This window comes from Anser brachyrhynchus (genome assembly GCF_964034855.1).
Source record: "Anser brachyrhynchus genome assembly, chromosome: 20".
NCBI lineage: Eukaryota > Metazoa > Chordata > Aves > Anseriformes > Anatidae > Anser > Anser brachyrhynchus.
In genome coordinates this window covers 7,873,267-7,885,751 of record NC_137713.1, presented here as the reverse complement: position 1 = coordinate 7,885,751, position 12,485 = coordinate 7,873,267, and the positions used below count along the sequence as shown (strand labels likewise).

The 12,485-nt window shown below is 45.1% G+C and overlaps 1 long non-coding RNA gene across 1 annotated transcript; it reads right to left on the bottom strand.

Moving 5' to 3' along the window:
* Positions 1 to 6,008: 6,008 nt before the first annotated feature.
* Positions 6,009 to 12,106, bottom strand: LOC308180854. Its single transcript, XR_013941214.1, has 3 exons — positions 12,040 to 12,106; positions 10,424 to 10,489; positions 6,009 to 6,692 (listed from the first exon to the last, which is right to left on the bottom strand). It is a non-coding gene; the product is annotated as an uncharacterized lncRNA (long non-coding RNA).
* Positions 12,107 to 12,485: the final 379 nt, after the last annotated feature.

The window sequence follows — 12,485 nt, the reverse complement described above, 5'->3', positions numbered from 1 at the left end:
TATTCATGTAAAGAGTCTTATGAATTGCTTTAAAATGTATTAAAATATCAAAACTGGTCATAAATACTGCTTTCAATAACACATTTACAGGATTGAATTGTATATTCAGGGGTGGCAGATGTGAACACAAGGAGAAAAAAAAATAATACAGCATTTGCTAACAGAAATGGCATTTCTTTAAATTGCCCCTCCAAAAAGGGTATTCTGCCCTTAATCATACAGCTCTTTCCCACATGGGTGGTCATCCATCCTTGGATGTAGAGGAGGTCTGTGGTCAGCCCAGCTCTGTATTTTAGCCAGTCTCAGCTCCAAAGCATGCTTTGGTCGTTAGTAGTGAGCAAAGAGTGAAAATGTGGGTAGGACAACCAGGCTAAACCTGGAGACAGGCAAGGATGGTTTAATTCCACCTCCCTAACTCTGCTGTGAGCTGCCCAGGACACAGCTGCTTCCACCAGCTGCTGGCCCCATCTCGGAGATGTGTGCTCTCTGCTGCAAACAGCCCGAGCCACGTGCTTCCTGTAGGCACCTGGAAGTGGCTGGTACCAAAGGGTCAGGAGAGCTGCCTTGTGGTCTGCTTTATCGCTGCACTGTTTCTGTCTTCCACCCAGGTGCCCTTTGGGGGTTTGGTGGTGTATTTTATTTTATTTTGCTAAGTGGTCACTGTTGCTTCCTTTTGCAAGTGCTAAGAACATCGTTGCTGCAATTGCTATTGCGTGTGTGCTTGGTCTGGACTCCTTGCATACACACATCACTTTGGGAAGCCGCACCGAATTCCGAGTTCACAGGGCCACAGAAACTGCCCCTGTGGTGTTCACGCTTCCTCTGGACACACTGTAAGTTTAAGCTGGGGAAACTGAGTTTCTCTCTGCAGTAAAACCAGAGAAAACACCAACCTGAAGACAGTTTGAATGAGCTGAGATCTGAGGCTTAGCTGTCTTGACTACTATTGGAATTCAGGCACCTAACAGGCTCCAGCACCTTGAAGCAGCTCCCTGGTATGGAATTAAAACCTCACGGTGTCACAAGGAGCTCTCCAGCTGTGACAGAGTGTCATTAAGATGGAGTGACCCACAGAACTTTCCTGCTTACAGCTGTGTGCCCTACTGCTTTGAAATGAGCCCATGAGAAGTTTCTGTCTTTAGCAGCAAAGCGGACCACAGCTTCTCCACATACCTCTTCAGCCCAGTGCTTTGGAGTCAAACACTTCTGGTATTTTAATATAAGGCTTTAGGGAGCTTTGTATGGTTATGTCTTCTATTTAGTATTAGCACATATCCACACCCAGCGCTTCATTTTCTTAAAATACAAATAGGTACATGTATAATAAAAATGCTGACGACAAAGAGATTAAGGAGATTTAGACCTGGAAAACCACGCTCCCCAAAAAAGGATAAGATGTACCCCTTGCACTCATTCCTAACTTCTGTAGCCTGCCCATCACTGTGATGATGCAGAAGAACATTGCAAGGGGCTTGTGCTACAGAAAGTCAGCTGGCATCAGCAAAGGTGCTGTGGATACTGCAGAGCTCTACTGCAAGGCTCCTGTTTTCATGGCCTCACATGAGACACAGAAATAACTAGCTCCTCTCCTGTGATCACAGCATGGGAGTTTTGCTTTGCTGCCTGACCCTTCTCATTAAAAGCATAAAACACAATGCGGGATAGGAACTAGACACAGAGGCAGGCAAATGCAACACAGCCACAGGGAAGAGCTGAGGGAGCAAAGAACTGGCACGTGTGCCAATGAAGCCAGTCCTGGTACCAGCTCCAGGCTGCACCCTCACAGGTCACAGCTGAATCTCACTCACGGAGCAGGGGAACAGCAGGCACAGACCACACAGCCCCATTTCCTTCTCCCGAGCCTCTGCGCAGGTGTTAAGAGAAACCGCTCCACCAGCAAACTGTCACAAAACTGTTGCTTGTTCTTCTCTAAACTCCTCTGAAAAACAAACATGCACACGCTCTTTTCCTGTGAAAGAAGCTTAGTTTTTTTTCCTATTTAAATTACAAACACATCAGAAATCTTCCTCACCACACTGCATCCTGTCTTTTCTCCGTCTGACATTTAGAGTACAAACTCTTTAGCACGGGGTCTGTCTTTATTTTTTAATGTCTCACACAGTGCCAAGTCGTAGTCTTGGTGTTAAAAAACAAGTAGAAAAGGCCCACAGTCCCATACAAGTCTATACGATATATGATAGCTTATGTATGATATACACAGTATTGTCAGTAAAACAGGCCTGTACAACACACCTGTCTACTTATACACACAACAAAACAGATCCTGACTTACGTGCTGGGGTATACGTGCATGGTGCGGTACATAAGGGAGGCCCTTGCAAATGTGCACACGTGCATCTGATTTAGAAAAACCTCCAGGATCCATTCAGGTTGGGAGAAATAGAGAAAAAAAAGGACTGCAGCAGGAGGGCTTGTTGTCTGCAGGTCACCTCTGCCTGATGCTCACCCATGTGCGGTTTGGGAATGGATGGCATGTCTCAGGGAAGGGGGAGAACCACTGCTCAGTGTGACCCCTTTCCTGGGTGAAAGCAAAGCGAATGCATCTCTTTCACCAGTACCCAAGTACTGGCTTCAGTCAGGTGCCATGATGACATCAACCTCGCTTTCGCAATTATTTAACCTCTGTCTTTCAGATCAGCAGTGAACCAGCAAGGGTGACTAATACACACATCAGCTCTGGAAACTTATCAACATACCGAACAGGGTGCCGGCCCTCAGGAATGAACTGTTCTTTCATGAGTCAATTTGTTTTGTATTTGGGGAAAGAACATATGAAACCAAGTGTTATACGTCCAAAAGAAGCTACAGGCAAGGCTCCGTGCCCCGCAGAGAAGTCAGATGCAGATATGGCAGAGATAGCTGCTTTTTCTCATTTCTGTGGGTTATTTCGTACCACTCCCCTCCAGCTCTGTCTCCCGCTCTCGCTCTGCACACAAGCACAGAAAAAGTAGCTGCTCTTAACAGACATCTGCAATAAACATGCCGATACTTGAGATGTAAACTGAGAGGCTGGCATTATAACAGAGCCTCTAAATCAACCTCAGGACCTCGTTAGCATAATTAGAGATAGGACAGGTATCTTACAAGATCCAGGACAGAAAGTAGAAAAATAGTAATAACAAAAAAATATATAGTTCTACACCCCAGCAACTGCAGGGATGATTGCTGATGGTTCAAAAGCAAGTCAGATCTTGCGTGAGACAAATACGTTTTATATGATGTTTAATCTCACAGGAATTCTGCCGGAAATACTCAGAAGCTTGTTAGAGGAAAATATGAGAATTTACTCACGTGAACAGTAAAAAGATACTTGTGTGGAGGAGCTCTTGTGAGTCCCAACCCCACAAGAGGTGCACAGCTCACACTTACAAGTATACTGAAAAATAACGCTGTGTTCGCTGCTCCCTTCTACTGATTTGAAGCTTCAGAGAAGAAGATAGTACTGGTGTTTCTTCCAGTTGAAACTCAGGTAAGATGGGAAAACACAGGGAGGATTTGTTCAAGACCACCAAGAAATCAGAGGCAGAGACAGGAACAGCACAAGCTGTAAGGTTCCTGAGAGCACTAACCAGACTTAATGCTCTAACCAGTCTCACCTGGAACCTCCGTCCTCTGCCCATGGTCCAGGAGCCCCATGTTAGCTCAGCCCTGGCTCTTCAGTCCCTGCATGAGCTCTGCTGTTAGCAGTACCTGCCTTCAGCCCACCTATGCCATGCCTGTGCCTGGCCATGAATCTTGTTAATCTCGACCCACAGACTGATTTCCTTGCTTGACTTCAGGTCTACCTCCTCACTACAGACCTGCCTGGTTGTTGGATGGTGCCTGACCCTGGCTGCCCTTACCGTTCCTGATCCTGACCTGTGGATTGACTTTCTCTCTTGGGCTTGGAGCTGTCTTGTCACCACAAACGTCCCTGATGATCTGGGCTCCTTGTTGAAGCCTGCTGCTGCTCCCAGGCCTGCCCTGCTTGCCTCACCTGGGGCTGTGGGAGAGGGCCCCTGGCTGGCGAGGCCCCTGCCCAGCCAGCCCCATTATCCCCTCCAGCCCCCAGTCTCTTTGGGAACAGCTGGTGCTTGCTGCACCCTGACTTTCTGAAGGGAACTCTTCTTTGCTCACTGTCTTAAGCACCTCCTTCCTCCCACCTCATATTGTAGAGGGCAGCATCACCTGCCCCAGTGCAAGGCAGCAGCAAAAAGACGTCAAGGGGCTGTATGAAGGGGTTCACGTTCTGCATTAATGTCCCTTGAGAATAATAAATCTTGGCTGACCAGAGTAAAAGCAATGGGAACCAAGCTTTGGCAGGAAGAAGCGATCACAGCAGAAGGCTTGAGACCACGGGAAGGGCAGGCAGAGCCCTGGGAAGGGGAAGCACTGTTCAGTCATCCATGTCTGGAGGACACAGATGCTGCTAGTGGGAGCAGATTTGTTTGGGGCTACAACACAGCGCGGGGGCAGCCCTGGCACTTGGAGCTGAGAATGGCAAATGGGGTAAGCACCCGTTGGAGAGGATGTGAGACACAAAGAGCTCACAGAGGAGAGGACCGGGTTGTCCTGTGCCTGATGTTAGATGCATTCCTGCTGTTAACTGCAGCTGATCTGGCATGAGCGGCCTTTGTTTCAGAATGCAGCACCCCAGCAAGGTTTATCTTGCTCTGGCAGACCCGGATATCCAGAGCCCTGGTTCCACTTGGGGAGGGCAGAGCAGCTTATCCAACAGCTTAGTCTCCAACTACCATCTCACTTAAGCTCATCTTTTCATGTACAGGAGGAGGAATTCCACATGTGGCTCACGCTGAGGGTATAAGGCAGCAATTGTCTAAATCTTCGTACACAGGCAATTATTGGCCTTTTAATTTGGAAGCAGAAGGGGGTGACTCAACATAAAAGGATTCAGGCTGAGTCAGCAAGGTCTTTTCCTTGGGAGTTAGATATACAGCAAGACAGCAAAATAACTCAGAGGGAGACAGAAAAAACTTTGCATCGTGGAGGTTCAGGGTATGGAATGCAACTTTTCCCACAGACAGTTTCTGCGCTTTTCCCTCTTCCATTCCTGAGACGTCCACGTGCAGCCTGTGGAGTGACTGCAATTAAGAGAGGAAGAAAGAAGTTAACCCTTTGTACCTCGGTACCAGATAACGCCTAAGCATCTACAAACCTCCTCAGCCACCGCTTATCTAGCTCAATAGTACGGCTCCTTTACTAGAACCGGACCTTGCTGGAAGTTTATTTTAATTTGGAGATTAGAAATCTCTGTCAGTCCTACCACTCACAGTGTCGGAGGAAAGACCAGGATCCAGGCTTTTACGGGAATGGATGGAGGGAAGAAAAACAGTGCATTACACCTCTCTGGGGTCCTGCAAGTGGCTCATTATCCTAAAGAAGCACAGAAACCCTCTTAGTCTCTCCCCACTGGAGGCAAGCCAAGGGAGTCTGCCTTATTTTACATGAAGTAGTATCTGAAGAAAGATCAAAGGAAAAGACCAAGATTTCATGGGTAGTGAATCAGGCAAGTCTGCTGAGGGTTTTGATATGATCTTTACAATAAAGGGAAATATTTTCTGCTTAGTGACACGTCAGTTATGGGACGTGCATTTTCTGCATTTTACTGATATATGCGGTAAGTTCCTTGGGTCAGTCGCTGGCTCTGTAATTTTGGATTCTTCACATGGGAAATACTAGTGCACATGTTTTCAAATGTTGTGGGTGCTCAGGAGTATTTTTGAAATGTAATGTCTGAGACTCTTTTACTTTCAAAGGGATTTGGGAGACTTACTTGGATGCTTTGGAAAATATTACCTTAAGCAATTGTTTCCTGAAGGAGTTACCACTAAGGCCAGTGAGCAAGCCTCAGTCTCTAAATAAATGGTCTTAGGAACGAGCTAGCAGAGCTGAATGTGATCTATTACTGTCCCTTTGCCCTTTCACCAGAGCACCTCAAAGCACTCTGTAATCATAAATATAGGAAGAATTTGCTTCCCTTCCGTCCATCCCCACCCTGCTATGGGAAAGAAAAGAAGAATTATGACAATTGAGCAATTGTAGAACAGAGTAATTAAGTGACTTGCCAAAGGCCAGGTAGCCAAAGTGGGGAACTGATCCTAAGCGTCCCAGTTCCTGCTCCTCCTCTGGAGCTGATACACGCAGACCCTGCCGCTGAAAGGTCAGAATACTTCTTCCCTGGGGAAGATTTCATTTCCTCCTTTGAACGCTGAGGGAGGGGCACCTCTAAATCACAGGTTAGGCAGGCACTCAACTGAGTTAACACAATGTACTTCCCTACACTATGTCTTGAAGGTGTAGTTAGATGTTATTACATGTATTGCTCTTGCTCCTAGAGGTCTCTGCCAAGAGCAAGCCCCATTGTGTTGGACACTGTTCACACACAGTATGAGACAGTCCCTGCTCCCAAAGAACTTTAATATTCTTTGATAGTTCTGGGAAAGGTTTCATGAGAGAATTTCAGCATAGAGTACAGGGCCTGTTTCTTCCTTTTAACCTGGATTACACCAGCATAATTCCACACACTTCCAATCCATACCTGTCAGAGATGAGACTTTGGATTCTGTATGTTGCAGTCTCTTGTTTTAAAGCCACCGGAGCATGTATAACAAATAATCAGGAAATGAGTGGGCAGTTGGCATTAATTTCCTCCATGTCACCATCTTTGGTTTCTGTTGTGGAAACACAGCAAGGCACAGCAATTGCTATTTCAGTGCACAGAGCCATCCCCGAGCCCCAGATGGTGACCATATGATCTGTCCCTCTTATGGACCACGGACATGTTTTTTTTCTTTACTATTTGACTTCTGCATGCAAGGAGTGCTCACCTAAATCTGTCTAACCACCACAGCACCTGGGTGCAACACAGGTCCCTTTAGGAATCCAGTAAAGACCCAGACAGATGGTAAACAATTTGTGGAAAAAGCACAACCTGACTCAATTAGAATTTCCTCCATGAATAGCTCCCTATGTCAGAACTTAAGGCCCCAATTCACAGGGAAATCTGGGACCCATTTCCTCAGGAATTGCTAGCTATTTACGCAGAGAAAGTACTGCATTCTGATTTTGTTTTCTGGACAGGCTGGGGTGGGCTTTACTGCTCTCTTGAATAGGCTGGGTTTATGCTGAGCTGCTAGCAATGAGATGACAAGAGATCTGTACTTCTAAATGCTACAGCTTGTGTCCTTCACCCCATCACTTGTGTCCTCACCCCATCTCTCCTCCTGGCAGAAGGTGTCCGGGTATCAGGAAGAGCTCATCAGCTGCAACAGATGAACACCCTGACACCTGTGCTGGCTTTGTCCAAAGCCCAAGAACTGCACTCAGCTTGTACAAAATGCAGCAATTCGCTGTCCTCTCCTGGGTAAGGAGCCCACGACCTCCCAAGACCCAACGCGCAGCTCTAGCCACAATATGGGGGATGTTGGCATTTAGGGGAATAGTGGTCCCTATGTAAGAACTGTCCATGGGCCAGAGCCCCATACAACCCATAAAGCACACTCCTAGAGCTGCCCTAGGAAAAGTGACAGCTATCTCTAACTGTGTCCTTTACTCCACGCAAATCAGACTTGTCTGTGGAGTAAGACGTTATAAGGGGAGAGCGAGCCTGGCACGGTCTGACCCTCAAGCAATAGTTACGATCATCTTCCAAAACCTTCGGAGTGTATAATATGCCCTTTCAAAGGCCCAGCCTTAGCCACACACTCTTGTGTAAACAAAATTGGATCTAATTCCAACTCCTATGGCCTTTACTAGAGTTAAACAAAGCCTTGTAGAGCTGAATGATAACAAACCACAGGGGGAGGGAGAAATTACATGGGAAGGAAAAAAAAAAAAAAGCAAAATATCTGTCCCTGACATTTCGAAAATTCTCATTTGCCTAACTCCCCTGATTTCAGCAGAGCTGCATGACTTTACACCAGCTTCGAAGTTAGTCTCCTCTTTTTTTTTTTTTTTAAATCTTTCTTCTGATGAGCTCTGAAATCAGCAGAGGTGTTCAGGCAGACGTGTGTAGGCTGTCTCAGACAGCAGGGGCTTCAGGCAAGAAGAATCTCAGGCCAACAGTGGCAAGAAAAAAAAGGTTGGTGGTGGAAGAACAGAAGATGAAGAGGGAAGCAGTGAGAGGCAATTCTTGTGGTTTGGAAGTTCCTGTGGCTCTATGTACAGTCAGCATTTCTGTCTGCAAACAGAAACATTTGTTTGCTTTGCAAGCCAGATTTCTCAACCTTTGGCCTTCTGACCTTCACTGTATCTGGCACTACAATCAGGTGTGAGATAGTAACTCACTGCTTGGAGCGGCAGAGCTTTTTCACTTGATCTAGCAGCCAGATAGATGGGGCCTATCCTGTCCGTCATGAGACAGAATACAGGGTGTAAGACTGCACGGGCAGAAAGCCCCCAAAATGCTCTATTCAGAAGAAAGCACAGAGCTTACCTGAGCTTAAATAATGCCACATTATCCAATTCCAACAAAGACAGACTTCACACTTAAGGAAAATCTATGTAAGAGCTGCCCATTGCTTTTGCGTGGTGCTAAGGATCAGATGAGGTTTCCACCTGCTTGAAAATGTACGGTGCTATCTCTGTGGGACTCTGGCAGGAGAAGAGCAAAGGGGTGTCCTTATCTTTGACCAGAAAGGTCATTCAATTTGTCCTTATGAAATTAAAATAAAATAAAGTTTTTTTAAAGGCAGTACAGTTTCTTTATACCACATGCCCATGTTTATTGCCATATAAAATTCCCTGTTTGCCTACACCCCACCCAAGCTCTTGTACACACCTGCATAAGTCTATAATTTTATCCCATGAATCATTCTGTACCATCAGATCACACCCAAGTTACCAGAACTCTAAGGAAGTGGCAAGTTCATTACGCTGGTTTTCATCTTTCAATTTTAAAATAAAAGGGTTTTTTATTGCCGCCCTGAATCCACAAGTATTTAAAAAAAAAAAAAGGCAAAAAGAACATGTAAAATTAATTAATTAAATGCACCGAACAAAAGGGAGTACAAAGGAAGGGAGAGCTAATAAATGATTTTTTAAGGGACTGTTTGGACCTGTCCTACAGTGGTTATATCTACCTCACGTGGTACTGCAAATCTTAAGCATTCAAAATTCATGAGTCAGGCTCACCAAGAATCATGAGGCTGAGGAAAAATCATAATTTTCAGTTTAAATTAAAGGTTTTTGGCTTATTTGCCTCTGGGTTTTACAATAGACTATGGTTTTAAGCACTTAAGCAACCTTTGAAGGACTTTTTTCCCAGGGAAGTGGAGATTTTCAACTAATCGCTTTGTGTCCAACAGCTAGGTGTTTAAGGACACTACCAAACAACACAAGAGGTTGTAATCCAAAAGAAATCAAAGTGCCGTGGTGTACAAGAGCAATACTGAAGTGACACAGGCTACTTTTAGAATGCTCTTTGTTAGAAGCATGAAACAAAACACAAACACAAAACAAAAACATGGAGAGAGGTATGCGGGCAAATATTGGCAAGTTGTATTTTTTCCACTTTTGTTAAAATGTAAAGGAATATACTTCCATCTTAGCAGACATTTCTCAGTTTTAACTTGTTAGAATTATCTTAGGGTTATCAAATATGCATTTGAATCAATTGGCTTTGTAGTTTCTAGGGTTAGGCTCAGTATGCTTCTTGACTTCCAGCCATTTGGTGGCCCCTTCATTGTTACACTACTGTAACACGCAACAATGACACAAACTTCTTGCCATTCAATTCAAAAATGCCAAGCAGCCAAAGAAGAAAATTGGACTGCCTCCCGGGCAACTTAAGTTCGTGTCATATTGTCATGGGGTTGTTTCCTAGCCAGCATACTTAATTGCTGAGAAATGTGTTTACTATGTTGTATGTACATCTATCCATTTGGGACCAAGATAGGTGTGACGGAATCGTAACAGCCCAGGATTGGGCAAGAGGCTGCAACAGGCTGCCACCAGCGGGCAACTCTACCACAGTGCAAAGAGTAAACATCCGCAGGAACAGTTGTCTCTCATCCAGCCAGGAAAGAAAAGAAAAGCATAGAGTGGTTGAAGTCTCTTATCCGCACTGGAAGGGTCTAGCTTTGCAAAGATGATTGAGCACTTTAGATCTAAGATCTATTTTCCTTCATACACATTCATTGTGCTTTATTGCTTGCTAATGGTACGACAAAGAAATGGGCTAAATCTAATCATGCTGCAGTTGACTATAGCTGAAAAAAAGAAGTAGGAACACGAAGTATCAGATACCTCACTGATTCTCCCGTATCTATGCTCCTTCTGCTTAATGGCTTTCTGTTTTATGACCACACAGCCCCCCTGACATTTAAAACTGTTGTCTCCTCACCGCTTCGTTCGGCACTCTCACCACAACGTCCACCACTCCCAGCGTTGCACACTAACCCACCTCTCTGTGTACTTTCCGATGCTTTGTGATTGGCAGGGAGGCTCAGGCTAGCAGACAAGGCGAATCCTGTAAACATGGCAAGAGATAAGGCAATACCGTGGGGAACAATAACCACAAGACTAGCTTGCAGAGTTCAAGGGATGGAGGTGTATGTACTGTTTATTTTCTGTGCTCTTGGATCAGCTGCAATTCCACATGTAAGCTAACTTCTTCAGCCCAAGCTTTCAGACCTGGAAAGTCCCTTAGCACCAAGCATTATTTAACAAAGAATATATGCTTTCTTTATCTTTTATCTATATAGGAAACAAAACAAAAACAAAACAACGGAGACATTTGAACAATGCCTACAGCTCTGACTTAGGCCGTGTCTCTGCCCTTGTTTGCACTGATGTAAATCAGAGATCTCTGTAGGAGATTTAACATAGGCCTTTACATTTCTTATCACATCACTCCTCTGCTCCACCAGCGATCTGTTCTCTGTGTTTCTAACAACAGTGCCCGAGCCTTTGCCAAGCCACAGTTACACATGGAATGCTTTCTCTCTCCAGGCCCACATAGCGCCTGTCCCTTCTTTATACTTCCATATAAAACACGCATCTTTCATCCTGCTCACAACAAGTACACTACCAATTATACCAATCTCAAGGTTTTTTAACTCATTTCCCCAGCATTAGCTCAGCTGGCTTGCCCATCCCGTTTGTTTATGATGAATGTTTTACGACAATTACATATTCCCAGGTGCATTTAACCAGAAAAGCAGGAACAGAAAGAAGTAACAGACTTGAGACTGCCTGGGCTTGCATGGTGGCAGCAACAAATAAGTTTGCATGCTTCAAAGGCACTGATATAGCTGCTTCTGCACTTGGGGGACTCATGACTAAAACTGGGTGGTAATGGGTTTTCCATTTCTACTCCACAGCAAATTTCTTCTTTTGGTTTGGTGCAGCTTTAGGCCAAAATGCCAGCATTTTTACCTGAGAAGTCCAAGGCTATAGCTCACACAGCCCAGTTGTGAAGCTGGTGCAATTCTATCCGGTGGAGGGCATTCACACCCACCCCACACTGCTGTAGGCATTGTAGGTGCCAGGCCACAGGACCAGGGCATGAGGGGCAAGACCAACTTTTTTGGTTTTCTGACTCCCTGTGATTCCCTTTGACCACCTAATGCTCTCAGCATCCTCCCTGCTACTTCAGTAGCTCATCTGCTTCCTAACCTCTGGAGTACTTGAGGCAGAGATCGCTGGATTAAATTCCATATTTTGGATCATGCCATTGACTTCTTCATTTCTTCAAGAAGGGAAGTGACTTATTCTGACTTTAAAACCCCCGTAACTCACGCTGTATTATCTAGCATTGCCAAGCACCAGCTTTGTTAAGGTCTTGAGAGAAAGGGTAAATAAAGGCATGGACTGCTCTTCTTGTGAGTCTGGTAACTACTTGTACTTCTGAGCTGCCAGGTAATATCATTTAAGTCATATTAGCCCTTTCTACCCTTGTTTGCCATAATTACTGAAGAGAAGCTGATACAGCTGATGGTGACACAAGGCTGAATCTGCATCAGTCTGAAAACCTGGCAGCAGCGGCACTGGGTACCATGACCAACTACCCAACCCTACCTGCACTGTGCATTGCTCCATAAAATCCAGGCAGTGTGGCCTGTATGGTTTTCAGCTTGGATTGTTCAGCAGAGAAGACTCTTGATAAAAAAAAATAAATATAAAAAAAAAGATTAAGAGACAGGGTCTGAAACTCTGTATCAAACAGAAATAATCTGCAGAGTACATGAAGATCTGACAGACTCCATTCAACTAGCAAAGTGGGAAACAGCTGTCTGTCACTGTCTCTTCCTTGAACACAAACACATTCAAAGTCAATCCAAATCTTTCTGTTTCATCAGCAGGTTTATCCAGTTACCTGCAGGATGCAGAACAAGTTTAAGTACCAACGAGTACAAGTCAATAAAGGGCGCAGCGTTATTCTCTCCCTCTCCTTACTGTGTCTGACAAGCTAGTTGTCAGGAAAGAGAAACCCCCTCGCAGACACCATAGCTCTGGGACTCAGG